General features: G+C 43.2%; 1 protein-coding gene across 6 annotated transcripts in view; it reads right to left on the bottom strand.

The window, feature by feature from the left end:
- The window catches only part of Limch1 (LIM and calponin homology domains 1), a 160,497-nt gene extending 148,897 nt beyond the window's left edge, over window positions 1-11,600 (bottom strand). For all 6 annotated transcript variants that reach the window (XM_026785333.1, XM_013350793.2, XM_013350794.2 and 3 more), the window contains exon 1: window positions 11,537-11,600. The gene's annotated coding sequence lies outside the window, so the exon portion shown is untranslated. The remainder of the gene's footprint in view (window positions 1-11,536) is intronic.
- Window positions 11,601-16,116: the final 4,516 nt, after the last annotated feature.

The raw sequence follows: 16,116 nt of genomic DNA, 5'->3' as shown, positions 1-16,116 counted from the left end.
AGATCCTCACTCCCACAGAGCCATGCTCGGAGCAAAGCAGGCTGCAGGAGCTGAGATGCTGATGCGGGGAAGGATAATGAAGTGCTAGAGAGGAGAACAAAGTGCTAGAGAGAGGCGGGATTCTGCTCCCTGGAGGAAGAGGAAGAAGAGGAGAAAGTGTCCCCTGAGCTCCAAGACCCAGATACAACTCTGCCAAACTACGAGGTGACAGTCTCCAGTACACAGTGGGTTTGCAATACTGTCAGCCCTTCTGGAATCGGATTGAAGGAAGGCTCAGGGCATAAGGCTGGAGTTCCAACTCTGAGACAAACCAGTTGCAAGGTCCTGGGTCAGTTACCACCTTCTGTGACTCAGTTTCCCCATTTCTAAAAGAACGGTGTTGTTAAAAAGCTAGATGGCTCCTCGTCTTGCAACCATGGAAACAAACACATACCTAATAAATAGTAAACACTGTTACAGTTTACTGGAAACACACTACATACATCCACCATCTTCTTACACACTTAAATGTGTGTCAGCTTGCTCAGTCCCACAAGGCCAAGATGAGATTTATTAGCTCTGTTTTATAGGTGAGGAAACTATCCCATGCGCTCTGTGAATCCCCATGAGCATAAAAGCTCATCACATCCGTTCAGTGTTTTGAATTTAAATGGTGGCATTTAATCTCTGGGCTTGAAATTGAGATGACATCCGAGAAGGGAATCCAACGCTGCTGGGTGATTCATGTGTTTACAGTCTCCGCTGGTGTCATTCTGAAGTGCCAGTATTTACGGTTAGAGTTGCTCACGCTACTGCAGAATCCATTTTCCACCTGTTGTTTTTTTTATTAAAACTCCATACAGGGCCATGAAATATTCCTTTGTGCAGATTCTAAAAACAGGGCCCTGAAATATGTGAGCAGAAATACTGAGTATGGATTTACTGTTTGGAATTTTCAGGTGCTGTAAAACACAGTGTTTGCGACCATCCATCACTTATAAAAGTTTATTAGATTGATAGGCCAGCAGACTCTCCGGTATCCTGCCGTTTATTGACACCAATATATCATGCGGTAGGCCAGCTTTTAGCGCTTATTAATAACTGCTGTGTTTCCTGGCCCTTCCCTGTGTCCTTCCATCGTGCCCTCCTTTACCGCGATTGTCATTTACTCTACTTATTAAGTAAAATATTTACTTTAGGAGATTTTTTTTTAATTTACAGAAAATTTGCAAAAATAAAGAGTTTCAGTACAACCGAAGCCCTGAATCTCAATGTTTGGGATCATCTGCACCAATTGGTGAGCAGATTCATGCAGAGAGCTGTGAACCAAACTCTGTGTTTTCCTCGTATTTCCTTCATTTTCCCTTAGTGTTCTTTTCCGGCTCTCCTGACGCCACCAAGGAGAGCACATTACATTGTCAGCATGTCCCCTCCACTTCCTCAGGACTTACCTTGTTTCTGAAACTTGTGGTTTGGCCTTGGCAGTTGTGAAGAGCTCTGGCTGGGAACTTTCTAGAATGTTTTCTGCTTTGCTATTTTTTTCCCCTCACACTGAGCTACGGGAGGAGGCCCATTAAGGTTAAGTACTATTTCTACAACATTGTATCATCGGTGCTGCTTTTATTTTAAGTTTTCTGGGCTTGTTTTTCACTTTTGATGGGGGCGGGGGTGGCTGGTCGTGAACTCCTAGTTTCAAGCAATCCTCCACTCCAAGAAACTGGAACCATAGGTCTGTGCCACCATGCCTACCAGCTAGCGTATTTTTAAAAGCTTTATATTGGAGTCAAACAGAAGCTTTAAGGTAAGAAAAACTGAACTTTGGAAACACAAGTTTTTCACAAGGCCTTTACCCAATTACCTTGTATTTACAGGGCTGAGAGGGCAAGGGGGAGCGAAATTAAAGCTCCCATCCATTTTTAGACGACGGTGGAATCAAGCTTCTAGCGGGAAGCCAGTTAATTACCAGATAGGTGTCTAGCAATCCTTTTGAAACGCTTGCCAAGACAAACTTCCTACAAAAACAGTCTCAGAGGAAGAAGCACTGGAAGAGCAGTGTTATTTCAGCCAACTATGGCCTACTGTTCGGACGACGCCTTCGAGCGAGGAGGGAGATTTTTTTTTTTCTTGTCAGACTATAGAACTCAGATGAACTCAAGACGGAAGTCTATGGTAAGGGCCAGTTTCATGGAGATTTCTTTAGGCAGGAGACGACTGTGAAGGCCAGGTGAGACGCAGACCAGGATATGTGTTCCTGCTCTTACATATTTTTCCTCCCAGGTCCTAATTAAAGGGTTTATTCCCAAGCAGAGAGGCAAGGAAGTGATGTAATGTCACAAGCTGCTGAACTCTGTCCAGTGAAAGATAAGGAACAACAACTGGACTCTTTCTTCAAAGAAAGGGTTTGTTTTTTTTTTCTTCCCCCAGAGACAGGAAGGAGAAAAAAATCCTAGGGGGAAGGATGAAAAAGCTTACAGAATGTCTATATATAACTCCCACCTTTGCAAGGACACAAAATGATCATGGAAACAAGTTTGGAAAATAATGTACAGCGTACCAAGAGGCGATTCGACTTCAGTGAGTGAGGCTCGCACACACAGTGCGTGGAAGAATTTAGGTGGCTGGCTTACCCACCGTCATAAGCTAGATTTTACTTGCCCATAATACAGAATTTGACCGCGTTTGACCTTAAAGAGGTCATTAAGTTATAAGAGATCTTCTCAGCGGAGCCGAAGCCAAGCTGGGATGGCCTCCTCATAAAAAGCAGAAATGCAGCTGGGAGGTAGGTGGTTGCACATACCTTTAATCCCAGCACTTGGGAGGCAGAGGCAGGCAGATCTCTGTGAGTTCGAGACCAGCCTGGTCTGCAGAGCGAGTTCCAGGACAGGCTCCAAAGCTACACAGAGAAACCCTGTTTCAACTCCCCCTCCAAAAAAAAAAAGGTGGACATGTAGACACAGACAAGCATGTAACAAGGCAAAAGATGGCCTCTTTCACAGTAAAGAAAAAGAAGACTCAGAAGAAACTGGGCCTCATGGTGCCTGCCTCTTGGACTTGCACCTTCCTCCAGAATTGAGAGAACACTTTTCCGTTGCTCAAGCTCCCCGTGTGTGGCACTTGTTACAGTGGTCAAACAAATGGCACTCCCCTGGCACTAACAGGAGAAGTCAAGGGGTAGGAGAAAGGCTGAGAGCTGGAGTCTGGCAGGGATTACCTAACAGGTTGTCCGCCAATCGGACAAAGGACTTTCAAAGTCTCCATCTGTCTTGATTTCACATCTATCTCTCACAGTCAACAACTCCTCCTGAGGCTTCAAGTCCCTTTTCTCTCTCCCCCTTTCCTTGAATCCTTTCAGAACTGGCCAAACACACCTAAAGACAAGACTACCAGTGGACGCGGGCGGACATTCACAGTTTGTGATTACAGTAAAAGAAATTGTTTTTGTCCATACTTAAATGTAAAGATTTAATGCCAAAATTTTTCATTCATTAACTGAGTCCAAATTTTGTCATTTCCCCCGAGTTCCAACCCTACATGGCCTGTATGCTGCCAGACAGCTGCTCATGAGCGTCTCTTAGAGCCAGGTCAGTGTGTCCAAAACAGCACTGATCTTTGTTCTTGGAACCCATCTCTCATTCCCCTGCTCCCATGATCCCTGTTAATGGCACTAGCATCCTCCAAGTTGCTCAGGTCCAAAGCAGCTGTCATCTTCCTAGCATTATTTATTGTGTTTCACCGCGTCCAACACGTACATATTTTTAACATCTGAAATAAAGCTGAGTCTTTCCACTGCCGGGGCCTTAGCATTGTGTCATAATTGAACCGGCAGGTTGTTTTTATTAGCTAGGCTCGTAAAAACGGTATGTCTTATAAAAATGATGGCTTATTGCATTTGGAGACAAATTCTGTCTTCCCGTGTCCGTTCCCCTGGCCTTCACTGAGGCTTAGATGTGTATCATCTCTCCTTTGGACTTCTTGTCTCCTAATCAAATGATTTTATTCCTCATTTCTTCCCACCATTGGTTTCCCACACTGTTGGTGTTTCAATCTGAAATGTCTTCCAAAAGTTCATGTGTTAAAAGCTTGGCCCCCAGCGCAGCAAGTATTAAGAGGTGGGACCCCAAGATGTGACCCAATCATGAGTATGACAACATACGTAACGATGAAGTCACAGCTGAGTGGGCTTTAAGAGGTAAGCCTAGTGGGAGGAGAAAGGTCACTAGAGCTGTGCTATTGAAGGATATGTTTTTTTCCAGTCTCTTCTCTGCCTGTTTGCTCCTTGGCTTCCATGTGGATAGGTGTCTCCTCGGCCACCACCCCCTCCACTTCCATAACTCCCTGTCTCCTGTCAAGCCCAAAGCGACAGAGTCAGCTGATCTTGGACTGAAATCTGTACAAATGAATCAGAAAAGAACCTTTTTCCCTGTCGGGTTTTTCATCTCAGATATCTTGTCCTAGAGATAAAAACTGGCTAGCCGCACACAGCTGCACAGTTCTCCGCAGCACCGAAGTTCTTTGCTTTCAGTGGCTCTCAGTGCAGGGGAAAGGAGAGCAACTCTCTGTAGATGGCATTTCTGGCCTCAATGTACTTTCTGGTTCACTTTCTAAAACACCAACTTCTCTGGGACACTTAGCGCTACATACTGTCACATGGAAATACTGGCCCCTCACAGTTCCTAAGCTCTTCCGCCTTGACCATTCCCACAAGAGCATCCTTCCCACACTCCAGGGTACTTTGTGTTCATGGGAGCCCTGGCGACACCTCACCTTTCAAAGCAGGTTTTGATCTCAAGTCAGCACACCTTCCTTGTTCATTGTTGCATAGTAGACTTCATTAGCACCCTATAATGTTAGATTTGTTTATTTGCCTCCTAGAAGGAGGTCCCCCAAAAGTTAAAGGTTATGACTTATGTCAGAAGTGGATTCTCATTTGGAAGGCAAGAGAGAACAAGCCATCTCTTTGTGTGTGTGTGTGTGTGTATGTGTGTGTGTGTGCAATGTACATAAAAACAAAAACAAAGAAACAAAAAATAAGGAAACAAAAGCTGGGTATCATATAAGAGAGACTGTCCCAGGAAACTTAAAGTCCTATGGCCCTAGGGACATGCCTTCAGAAGAATGAGAGACCTACAGGTCAGCAGAGATGCTCCTCTGTTTACAAAGAGGATAAGTCCTGAGAAACACATTGTAAGTCGAATATGCGATTAACACATCTACCCCACCAAACCCCATACCCAGGGGCACAGATCGCAACAGCACATGTTTTTTACACTTATGTATGTATGGCTGACTGGAAAGGATGTGGCTCCTGCCACTATCAGGATGTAAAATGTCATACTGCACACCACCAGCCCAGGAAAAGTTTAGAGTGTAGATCCTACCGAACGGGCATTACTTTTTCATCATAGTAAAGTCAAACCATGGTGAACCAAACCCGCTGGAGAGTATCTGCCCCGGCACGTGACGTCTGAAGGCTCCTAGGGATCACTCCTGGTATTCGAGCCCTTACGTCACCTCCTTCACTGGAGTGTGGGTGGCACCCAATGACTTGCTTTTAATCAAATGCACGTGGCAGAGGTAATGAACTGCCACTGATTAAAGTATAAAGGACTGTGACTTCCACCTGAAACGGCTGTGTTCTCATTCCCTACCTTCTCTTTTCTCCCTCCCTCTTTCTGTCTCTCTCTCTCTCTCTCCTTCCTTCCCTCTCTCCACCTCCCCCCTCCTCGTTTGTGAGATTTGACTGTGTGTGTGTGTGTGTGTGTGTACATGCATACATGTGAGCACGCATGCATACAGAACGGAAGAGAATGCCGTTTGTGGAAGTTTTGGGGGTATGCTGCAAGTGGAATCATGATTTTTTTTTAAAAAAGTCTTCAGCAAAACTTCTTAATATTTGAAAAATATCATTTTACGTGTGTATTTGTCTGGTAATATGTATGTGCACCATGGGTAAGCCTGGTGTCCATGGAGGCCAGAAGAGGGGCCAGATCACCTGGGACTGGAGTGAGAGCCAGTTGTAAGCCACCACGTGGATGCTGGGAGTCCAACTGTTGGAGGAGGGTGAAAGTCCTGGAAATTCTGAGAAAAGTGATAGGCTATCTACCTCAAAACAAGGTTTTCAGAAGAGTGGGCTGGTACAGGGAGCTCACCTCAAAGTGGGTTCTAAGGGAGACTTCTCATGGGCTGGTAGACACCCCAACACCTGGGGCCCAAATTTACTTCCTTGTCCTTTTCCTAAAAAGAAGTTTGCATAAGGCTTTTCACGTCTGCTTTCAAGAGCTGCCCAAAGCGCCCTTTGTCTAAAACAATGTGTTTAATCTTCTTACAGCCTGCTGTGGGACAATGGTTTGTACCCTGACGGTTGTATTTTAATAAAACGCTGGAAATATAGGTAGGACTGCCAGGCAGAAAGTAGAGGCAAGGCAGCAAGAACAGGAGAATTCTGGGAAGAGGAAAGGTGGGTCCACAGTGCTGACCCAGCCACAGAAGAAGTAAGATGTGACTGCCTTGCTGAATAAGGTACTGAGCCATGTGGCTAGCATAGACAAGAATAATGGGCTAATAAAAGTTTTAAGAGTTAATAAGAAGCCTGAGCTAATGGGCCAATCAGTTTATAGTTAATGTAGACCTCTGTGTGATTTCTTTGGGACTTAACGATTACGGGAACCTGGCAGGACAGAAACCTCAGACAACAACAGCCCTTCCATCAACCAGCCCTTCTCTGATCTCCCTCAAAGGCACCAACCACTGCAGATGCCTTCTGAAAGCTCCCAGAACTCTGCTGATTCTGGAAACTTCCATTACAGCCACTCCAGGAAGCTCAGCTCTACCCATATTTGAAACAGTATCTTTGGCTAGAGAAAAATATATCCGTTGTGCAAAAAAAAAAAATAAAATAAAATCACTTCTGAGTGGTTTAAGGTAACTAGATGGTACAGTAGACTTTGCCTTTCTTCTTGTTCAAAGAATTCCAATAATCTGTCACGTATCTGTCCCATCTTCAACTGGCAACACTTCGATACGTAACAGAAGGGTCGCTAGGAGTTAGCACACATCCCAGCTTACACTGTTTTCCTAATCTGGGTCAAATACCACCCCCCACACACACACACACCATATGCCCTCATGTCCGCATCTATTTCCTCTTGAATCAGTTTCATCCTCATGTTCCGAGATGCAAAACCAAATGATTACTTTAAGATAGCTTTAAGAAAAAAAAAAAAAAAAGATAGCTTTAAGAAGACTCCGGACTTGAGGCAGCATCTCCAGTATCCTCTATCTCTAATTTCACTTCTCATATGCATATGTAAATGACTGTTAAAATAGAAATACAGCCAAAAGATCAAGCTACAAACTTCATGGTAAGAAAGGCCCTGGCATGCAGTGGCTTTCAACATCTTCTCTAATGACCGCTCACTGGAACTTCAGGACGCAACGTGATTGTGTAACACTGATGAGCTGGCAGACAAAGGGATGCTTACAAAGGAATCTTTGGTAGGCCAAGCCCTGAGTTAGAGGTCTTTCTCCCTGGCAGCAGCAGACGTTTTCACTAACACCTAAAGAAGAATGCAAGCATCTGCAGGCAGTCACCACGCAGCTTCAGACGTCAACGTTATAGAAGGAACCCAGACCTGGATCCAGGCTCTACGTGAGTTCTTGCCAGGAAATGGTTCTCAGCTACTTTGTTTTAACACCTTTGCCCCTTTAACTCTCTAAAACCACAGTTAGGGAGGTAAAATACACCTATTCATGCCTCTGTGAATCTGCATGTGTTTGCAATTCTGGATTGGGATGTGAAAACAGACTTGGCTATTTATCTTCCAGTTGAGTGAATGGCCCATCTTACTGGATTGACTTTCCAACACTAAGCCGTTAGAAAATGCACACACAGAGACACACACACATACATAATGGATATAAGCACACACAAACACACATATACAAATATACTGAGTCTCCCCACGCCCTCTCTAAGCACAGAAAACCCTCCAGCCGCACTTCTCAGGAGACCTGAGACTTCTTGATCAACAGTGGGTTGGTGGTCTGCCAACTCCCTGGCAATGTACACACTGACCTGGAAGTCTTAAGGAACATTTGAGATATTCTCTGCCTTTTGCTTAGTGTCATGAATGTGACAGGAAAAGACAGTGCAGAGTTTCCTCCATCTTGTATTCTTATTGCAGTCATTAAACATTTAACTAGAATTTGATCTCCTTGATGGTAAGCTCCATGGAAAATTACCCAACTCTATTCTAGGAACCCGAGGTCAAGATACCCCAGCTACCTTAGCTTCTGTTAAACTGCCTGCTTATGCAGGACTCCCTAGAGCTAACTGCTTATCTCAGTTTCTGCTAAACTGCTTGCTTGCATAAAACCTCCCCCTGCAGCTGCTAAGCAAATTACCAGGATGTGTTTTTTGCTTTTGAAAACCCCTTACCTTAAACATTTGGAGACACAGTTGGACCCCAAATACCTAAGTGTAGTCACAGCCTGGAATAAAGATTTTCAATCGGCTATAAACTGTATCTGAGTCATTATCTCTAGTGAGCAACCTATAACAATGAATATGAGGATGAAGGAAATATCACTTGAAAAATATACTTGCTGGGCAGTGGTACTGGACACCTTTAATCCCAGCACTTGGGAGGCAAAGGTAGGTAGATCTCTGTCTGAGGCCAGCCTGGTATACAAAAATGAGTTCCAGAACAGTCAGGACTGTTAAACAGAGAAACCTTGCCTTGAAAAACCATTTTATATATACACACATACACATATGTAGATATACATATATATGTTATAAGTATATACACATTATATATTATACACACTCAAATATGTATATACTAAAACAAAGGCAACAATCTAGAATGTATTGCTTATTTGGAGTCTCCTCCTACAAAACAGAATTCTCTTTGAACCTCTGGTCTTTGTGCTAATATAAAAATTTGCAAATCTACCCAAACGGTTATAATGCTACCATAGCATCTGTACATTTAAGTGACATTAACAATGTTGACGAGCACAGGTCTGCTGCTTTGCAGCATGTGCCTTCATTTGGACTTGTCTTACACTCTTCAGAATGGTGGTTTTTAATGTAAAAATATGACAACTGATGCCACTGGCATGTGGGATTGTAGCTAATTAGCATTTTAAGCCACACTGTCTTAGCATAAATACTGAACATTTACAGGCCTTCCATTTCAAATTATTGCCACCATCTTATTCTCCAGAGTATACTTAAAGTCGATGCTTATCTTTCTCATGCATTAACCTCTTTTCTCCAATATCAGGGATGCCCTCCATATTCTGTAAGGAAAGATATTAACAGACTATGCAAGCTCCAGAGTTCACACAGATGGTTCTGCATTAGATCTTGATAAATGCACAGGATTTTGCCAGAAAGAGAGGAAGGACCAGGAATTCATTAACCACTGGGACAGTAAGTATACTCAGGAAAGCATTCTCTAAATGCTCCACTACTAAGGGGTAATCTATTTAGTATTTAACACTAACATAGTAAATACTGTCAGAAGATAGTAATTCAGTCAGGAAGAGGTGACAAAGAATGAAAACAAGCAGGGAAGCGTCAGCTAGAAAAGATCCAGACCATGGGGTGGTGGGAAGACACAAAGAAAGGGGAAATAGAGGTCAACTATACCAGCGGGAAGGCAGTTCAAGTACCCATGCTTACATCAAATTGCCAGACATGTGAAGAACAGTATTTGATCTAATACGACTCAAGATCTGGGTCAAAGGGTCAGAGTGCTTGCTCTGCGATCGTGGGCACCTGAGTTCAAATCTCCAGCACTCACGTAAAAAGCCAAGCATGTCTGTAGATGTCTGTAAACCCCAGCAAGTTCCAGTTCTGTGAGGCAAACTTGTTCGAAGCAATAACACGAAGAGGAACCAAATAAGACACAAAGTCCTGCTCTGGCCTCCTTATGTAAACACAGCCAGCCCTAAGCATACACCACACAGCATGCACTGCCAACATGATGATTCCCCAAGAAAAACTATCAAAATGCATGTATGTTCTCAACAAGGCAGTGTTACTGAAACTACTCATGGCTAGCATTGGAAATTAAGGTTTCCAAGCCCCTTTCCTCTAGCTACTGCGCACAGAGCTGCTTGTGGCTCACAAGTGCTTCTTGGAGCCTCCTTCACCTTGTTTCCTCTTATTCCTGGGACACTAATCCCCAGAGCTCCAAGGTCAGCAAGATCAGGGGCTGCCACAGGCTCAAGGCCAAACAGAAACCCACCAGTCATAAAGACCATGGCTTCCACATCTGGAAAAGATGGCTTTAATAGAAAAAGTTCTAAAATAATGGATGTACATACATACTAACATATGTGATACATCAATAATACTCATATATATCTTTTGTTGAATTATATATAAAACCACTCTTCCGAAGTGTATCTCTCTATCCTCCTATTTATCAGCTTATTGGCTACATGGTTCTGACAAACAAATTAGGTGGAATTTTAATGACTAATCTCCAACTTTCTACCAACCAATATATGAAGGAAAAATGTATCCAGAGAAATGGCAATTCTTCACAAAAGAATCCAGTTTCTTCAACTCGCTGATATCGTGCCTTCCCACCAGGACCCCCACAGCCTTCAAGCACAAAAGCTTCTTGTCACATCTAATTTTAACCAGTCATCATGATATAACTAAGAAACTTTAAAACAATCAGCAGGGCCTATGCAGGAGCCAGCCTAAATTCTTGACATTTTTCTCATTGTTTTCCTGCAAAAACACAGGCAAAGAAGGCGATAATCAAGGAAACAGTCAGCAAATCGTTAGCAGACCGTGTGTGTGTGTGTGTGTGTGTGTGTGCAAGCTCCTTCAAGAATTAAGATTTTGTTATCTTCCTGTTTTACATTTTTCCTTTTTTCTACAAAAGGGTAGGATCAGTTAAGTGGCTACTATTGATTGTCAAGAATTATAAAACACATAAAATATATGAATACTAGATCCTGCCTGATGTACATGAACATGTGAATTCTACAGATCTCATGAGTGTGCTTGGAAGGGCTGGGATCATTCTTGCATGGTTCTCCAGGTAACAAACACTGGCTAGCCTTGGCATGAGTCCTCTTCGGAGAGCGTTGGTTTACAACTAGCCAGTGCTGGATTAACACTGGAAGAAGCACCTTGTTATGAAAGTGCTATTTCCTCTTGAAAGGCCTCTGTTTCCCTCTTCTCCACTGAAAGGGGCCCGCAGTGAAGCACCAAGAAGAGGAAATGTAATTAAAATCACATTCCCTTCCTGGGCTCAACTAAATTATCAGCCTCTTACCCCAGAACAAATTTACCTCTTTAAGACTGAAGGACTGTATCCCTCTTGGGAAAAAATACAAACAATGATTAAAATGCCATCTGAACATGGTTGGAATTTTTCATGCTCAAGGAACCTCAGAGTGGAATGAAGTCAATGTGTTCTCACTGATGCAGAATACACATTGCGGGAAAGAACTGTGATAAACAGCACTGCCGTGACCCTTAGAGCAAAGGAATATTGGAAAATAAATCTCAATTGTGGATACTCACCAATCCTGCAATGGGGGTAGGCAATCTATTGATCTTTTTAACAAGTCCTGGCTTTATAGCATTCAGCAACCTGTCGTGAAAAAGGCAGAATGTCAAGTGAGACGTCAAACAAGATGGATCACACAAATCACCTGCATCCCGAGCTGTGGCTAAACTGCTGACTAGGAAAACCTAGGAATTTAAAGCAAGCCGTAAATCTCAATCATCCGTCAGCCTCCCCGGGTAAGGAAAGAGCTCTGCCAACACGGAGTTTGTTGACAGCAGGTGGAATCACAGAGTGGAAAGTTAGGAGAGGAGAAAAGAAAGATGCAGAGAGCGCTTCGTGGGAACAGACAAAGATGTGAGGGAGGCTGAGTCTAGGGGAGAACTGTCTGGAATCAGAGCCATGTACCGCAACCCAAGGTAAGGCAAGCTGCCAGTTCTGGCTCAGGCAAGGATGTCTCTGGGGATGGACTAGGTTCAGAGACCAACACAGATCTTTGCAGATGATCTGCCAAGACAAATTTTGTCTCCAGACCCTATTTGTACTTTGAGGAGAGCAGCTCGCTAGATGTGGCGGAGCTTCATTTAAAAATGGAAGAGTGGACTTTCTAAGGGGGTAACCAATCCTATACTGAATATCCGAAACAAGGTTGACCACCATTCCCTAGGTACCAAAAAAGAATCACTTAAGCAAAAGAGTTTTCAGGGAGAGCTTAAACACATGTGAAAATGGAAGTACAAGCAAGGGGGTGCCAGAGTAACTGAGCCGTGGTCCGTACATAAACAGTGTGAAGAACAGAAGAATGGCAAGCAAGCTGTAAAACGGGAACATGGCTAGCGTCAGAGAGAAGGTAGAATACAGCGTTTGCTCCACTCTAGTAGGGTGCTCATAAACACTAGCTAGCTGGCAGTAAGGGATTGTAGAAAGGAAGTACTTACTTAAGACTTAGACAGCTAGAGGATTTACCTCAGAATACTATGTAAAGAGAAATTTGAAGTTTACTAAAACTCAAGGGTCCACAAACCGCAAAGCCACAGGCCGAGGGTATCCAGCACCTGTTTTGCAAATGAAGTTTTACTGGCACACAGCCGCAGCCAAGCCTGCTTGTGAAGATTAGTCTGCAGCTCCTCTTGTATACAGCCTCAGTGTTCAGTGAGCAGTGAGAGAAGACATGGCCTACAAAGTGGGTGATGTCCCCTCTGTGGCCCTTTATAGGAAAGGTTTGCCGACTTCTGCTCTCCGCCCTGCAATCTAAGACCCCAGTAAAGGCTCCAGGCCCAGCGGAGAGATTCCACAGGTCACTAACAGATTCTCAGACACTCCACATGGATGGAGACAGCATAGCAGTGGGATAGGACGCTCTGCTTCTGTACTGAAGCTCAGCGCCAGGTCTCCGGACATGTCATTCATTACAAGGCGCACACACTGCTCCAGCATGTAATGGTCAGAGCAGGCATGGGACACTTAGTTCACCGGGGCCAAGGTGGCTACTCTTTTCCATTAAAGAAGTAGCATTTAACCCTTTTGGAAAAGTACTTCTATAAAACCTATTCTTGGGTTGTTGGCGTTTTGAGTTGGAGGTAACTTCCCATTTTACTGCATAGAAAGCTGAGGTCTGGTATGGCTGAGTCACTTCCCCAGAGATGCTCAGAGGTCCCGTTAGGCCCAGTACCCACGTGACCTAGGTCAGTATGTTCTCTTAGATGATATTAAAATTCCCTGTCCTTTGGCTTAAAATACACAGAAGATTTCCAAAGGAAAAAAAAAGGACAGAATTTTTTAAATTAATTTGTTTTAATTAATTTTCATACAATGTATTTTGATCTTATCTTTCCACTCCCTCATCTCCTCCCAGAACCTTCTCAGTGCCCCCCCTCTCTCCCTCTCTTTCTCTCTCTCTCTCTCAAAAAAGCAAAAACCTGCACAGAAACACAAAAACAAAAAATCAAAACAAACAAGCAAAATACCAATAAGATAAAAAATACCAAAACAAAAGAAAAAGTCCATAAAAGGGGAGGATGTGTGAGTGTTGGCCAATTACTCTTGGGTGTGGGGACTTCTCTGGACTGTGGTTGATGTAACTAGTAACACTGTTTTTCTCTTAGCCAGCAGGTATCAACTTCAAACAGCTTCTTAGTTAGGGGTGGGGCTCCAAGACCACCTTCTCTTGTTAGTGCTAGGATCCCCTCTGACTTGAACCTATGCAGGTCCTGGGCATCTGTGAGTTCATCTGTGCATTGGTCCTGTTGTGTCTGGAGGAGGCTGTTTCCTTGGTGACATCCATCACCCTGGCTCTTACAGTTTTTCCTTCTGCTCTTCTCCATAGACCCCTAAGCCTTGAAGGAAGGGGCTTGATGAAGACGTCCCATTTAGGTTGAGCAATCCATGTCTCTCACTCACTGTACAACTGAATGGATGGAATTCTTAGCATGTATTCTTTTTCCTGGTAGCTCCTCATCGTGTAATTTAAAATAGAACTATAAAACATCTGTGTACAGTCTTGACAATTCAAAGGAAAACAAAGGGATATATAGCAAAGTGTAAATTGCTTGCTGTTCCCTATGCTCCCATGGGGCCACAGTCTAGTTCCTAAAGACAATGTGAAGAATTGCCAACGAAAAAACTTAAGTACACATAATTCTTGGTTTTGGTTTTTGTTGTTGTTGTTGTTGTTTCTGGACACACAATTTCTCTGTGTAACAGCCCTGGATGTCCTGGAACTAGCTCTTGTAGATCAGGCTGGCCTTGAACTCACTGAGATCGCCTATCTCTGCCTCCTGAGTATTGAATTAAGGGTGTGTGCACCACCACCACCAGGCAAGTACACATAATTTTTAAAAGGGCAAGCATACCATACCATACCATACCATACCATACCATACCATACCATACCATACCATACCATACCGTAATACACTGTCCTGCTCATTGTCTTAGTGAAGCAGCCATCCCTCAGTACTCACAGGGGATTGTTTCCAGGTTCCCTTTTAGTACCAAATCTCCAGGTTCTCTAGTCCTTTCTATAAAATGGTGTCGTTTCTGCATTCTATGAACACAGAGGAGTGACTGTCTGTCCTGAAGGTTGGACAATCTCCCTTGGAGAGCATGTCTTACCGATGCATATGGAAGCTATGTCCTTACTAATAACCACAGAGGATATTGGAGAACTGATGGGAAAGCATTCATTCTGGGGACTGCCTGAATCCAACACCCAGCTGAGTCCCTTTCTAGTGGTGGTCCAGACATGGCTGTTAGCCTGTTTTATCAACTGTAATGCAGGTTCAAGAGCGGCTTTAAAGAGATGAGGTTTGGAGAAGCTAGCAGAGTTCAGCCCATACACTCTCTATGAATACTTTCCCATGTTTTTGTGTAAGTTTTTTGCCATTGTAAATGGACTGAGACAATTTTTGATATATCATTTGTTTAAATAATTTTAGATGTTAAAAACCAAATGACATAGCATTGCTAATAGGTTTTAAGATATACTGCTAACTGATGAAAGTAGAAAAAAAACCCAACTCTCCTCCATAATGTATTGGCTAAAAATTCTTTTCAAAGGGCATCCTTTGTCTTCTGCATCCAAGGGACTCATTGATATTGTAGTAATGATGGCTCTACTCACCCATCTTTTATAAACTCATCATTACATTCACCCTTCATAGACTGTTCTGATGACAGACACTTCCCCATCCCATGAAGATGTCAAGAAAGTAAAGAAACAAAGCAAACCATAACACGGTACTTTACTGAAAGGGGTGGTGGAAAACTACAACCTCTCTCAAAACGTTTCACTAAAAACCAAGAAAACAGAAGGACATACTGCTCTCTCACATTGAGGCCATTTTCAGGACTGCACAGCTGTGTTTTCCCATGTAAACAGTCTCTTGGCTCTGTACGGAATTTACAGTATACAACAACAAAAGTAACATCAAATTCACATTACCCAGAACCTGGATTTTATCTTGTATTTTGCCTTAAACTGAGAAAAAGTTTGTTTACTAAGAAACAAAAAGACAAGCAGCAACTATGAGGAAGAATATTCATCTATAATTTTACTTAAAGCCACAATTGCTCCCCATCCATGTAAATTTATGGATGACAGGTTGTTCAGTGATGAGCATGGTGATATTTTATGTTTATGTCCCTTCTGAGGTGCATTATTACCCAGAAGCTTTGTTCTAAGAAAGAAGTTATATGTATGTTCCACCACGTCTGTAAAATGAAAAACTAAGTACCAATCAGATAGCCCAAGATACACACAGCTGGTAATATAACCAGGTCAACCCTTACCTTTTGGGTGGTTATTTATGCTACAAGTTGCTGTATTAGAAAGACCAGCTTAAAGCTGGAGAGATGGCTTGGTGGTTAAGAGGACCGACTGCTCTTTCAGAGAACCTGAGCTCAATTCCCAGCATCTACAAGGTAGCGCATGACTATCTGTAACTCCAGTGCCAGAGGATCCGACACCCCCACACAGACATATATACAGGCAAAATGCCAGTGTACATAAATAAATTAAAAAGAATGCTTTCCAAGAGAGCTACAGCAAAAGGGAAGGAAAGGGAAGAAGAGGGGAGAGGAAGAGCAAGGAGTAGAG

Source organism: Microtus ochrogaster, linkage group LG1 (genome assembly GCF_000317375.1).
Source record: "Microtus ochrogaster isolate Prairie Vole_2 linkage group LG1, MicOch1.0, whole genome shotgun sequence".
In the NCBI taxonomy this organism is placed as follows: domain Eukaryota; kingdom Metazoa; phylum Chordata; class Mammalia; order Rodentia; family Cricetidae; genus Microtus; species Microtus ochrogaster.
This window is presented reverse-complemented; position numbering and strand designations above follow the sequence as displayed.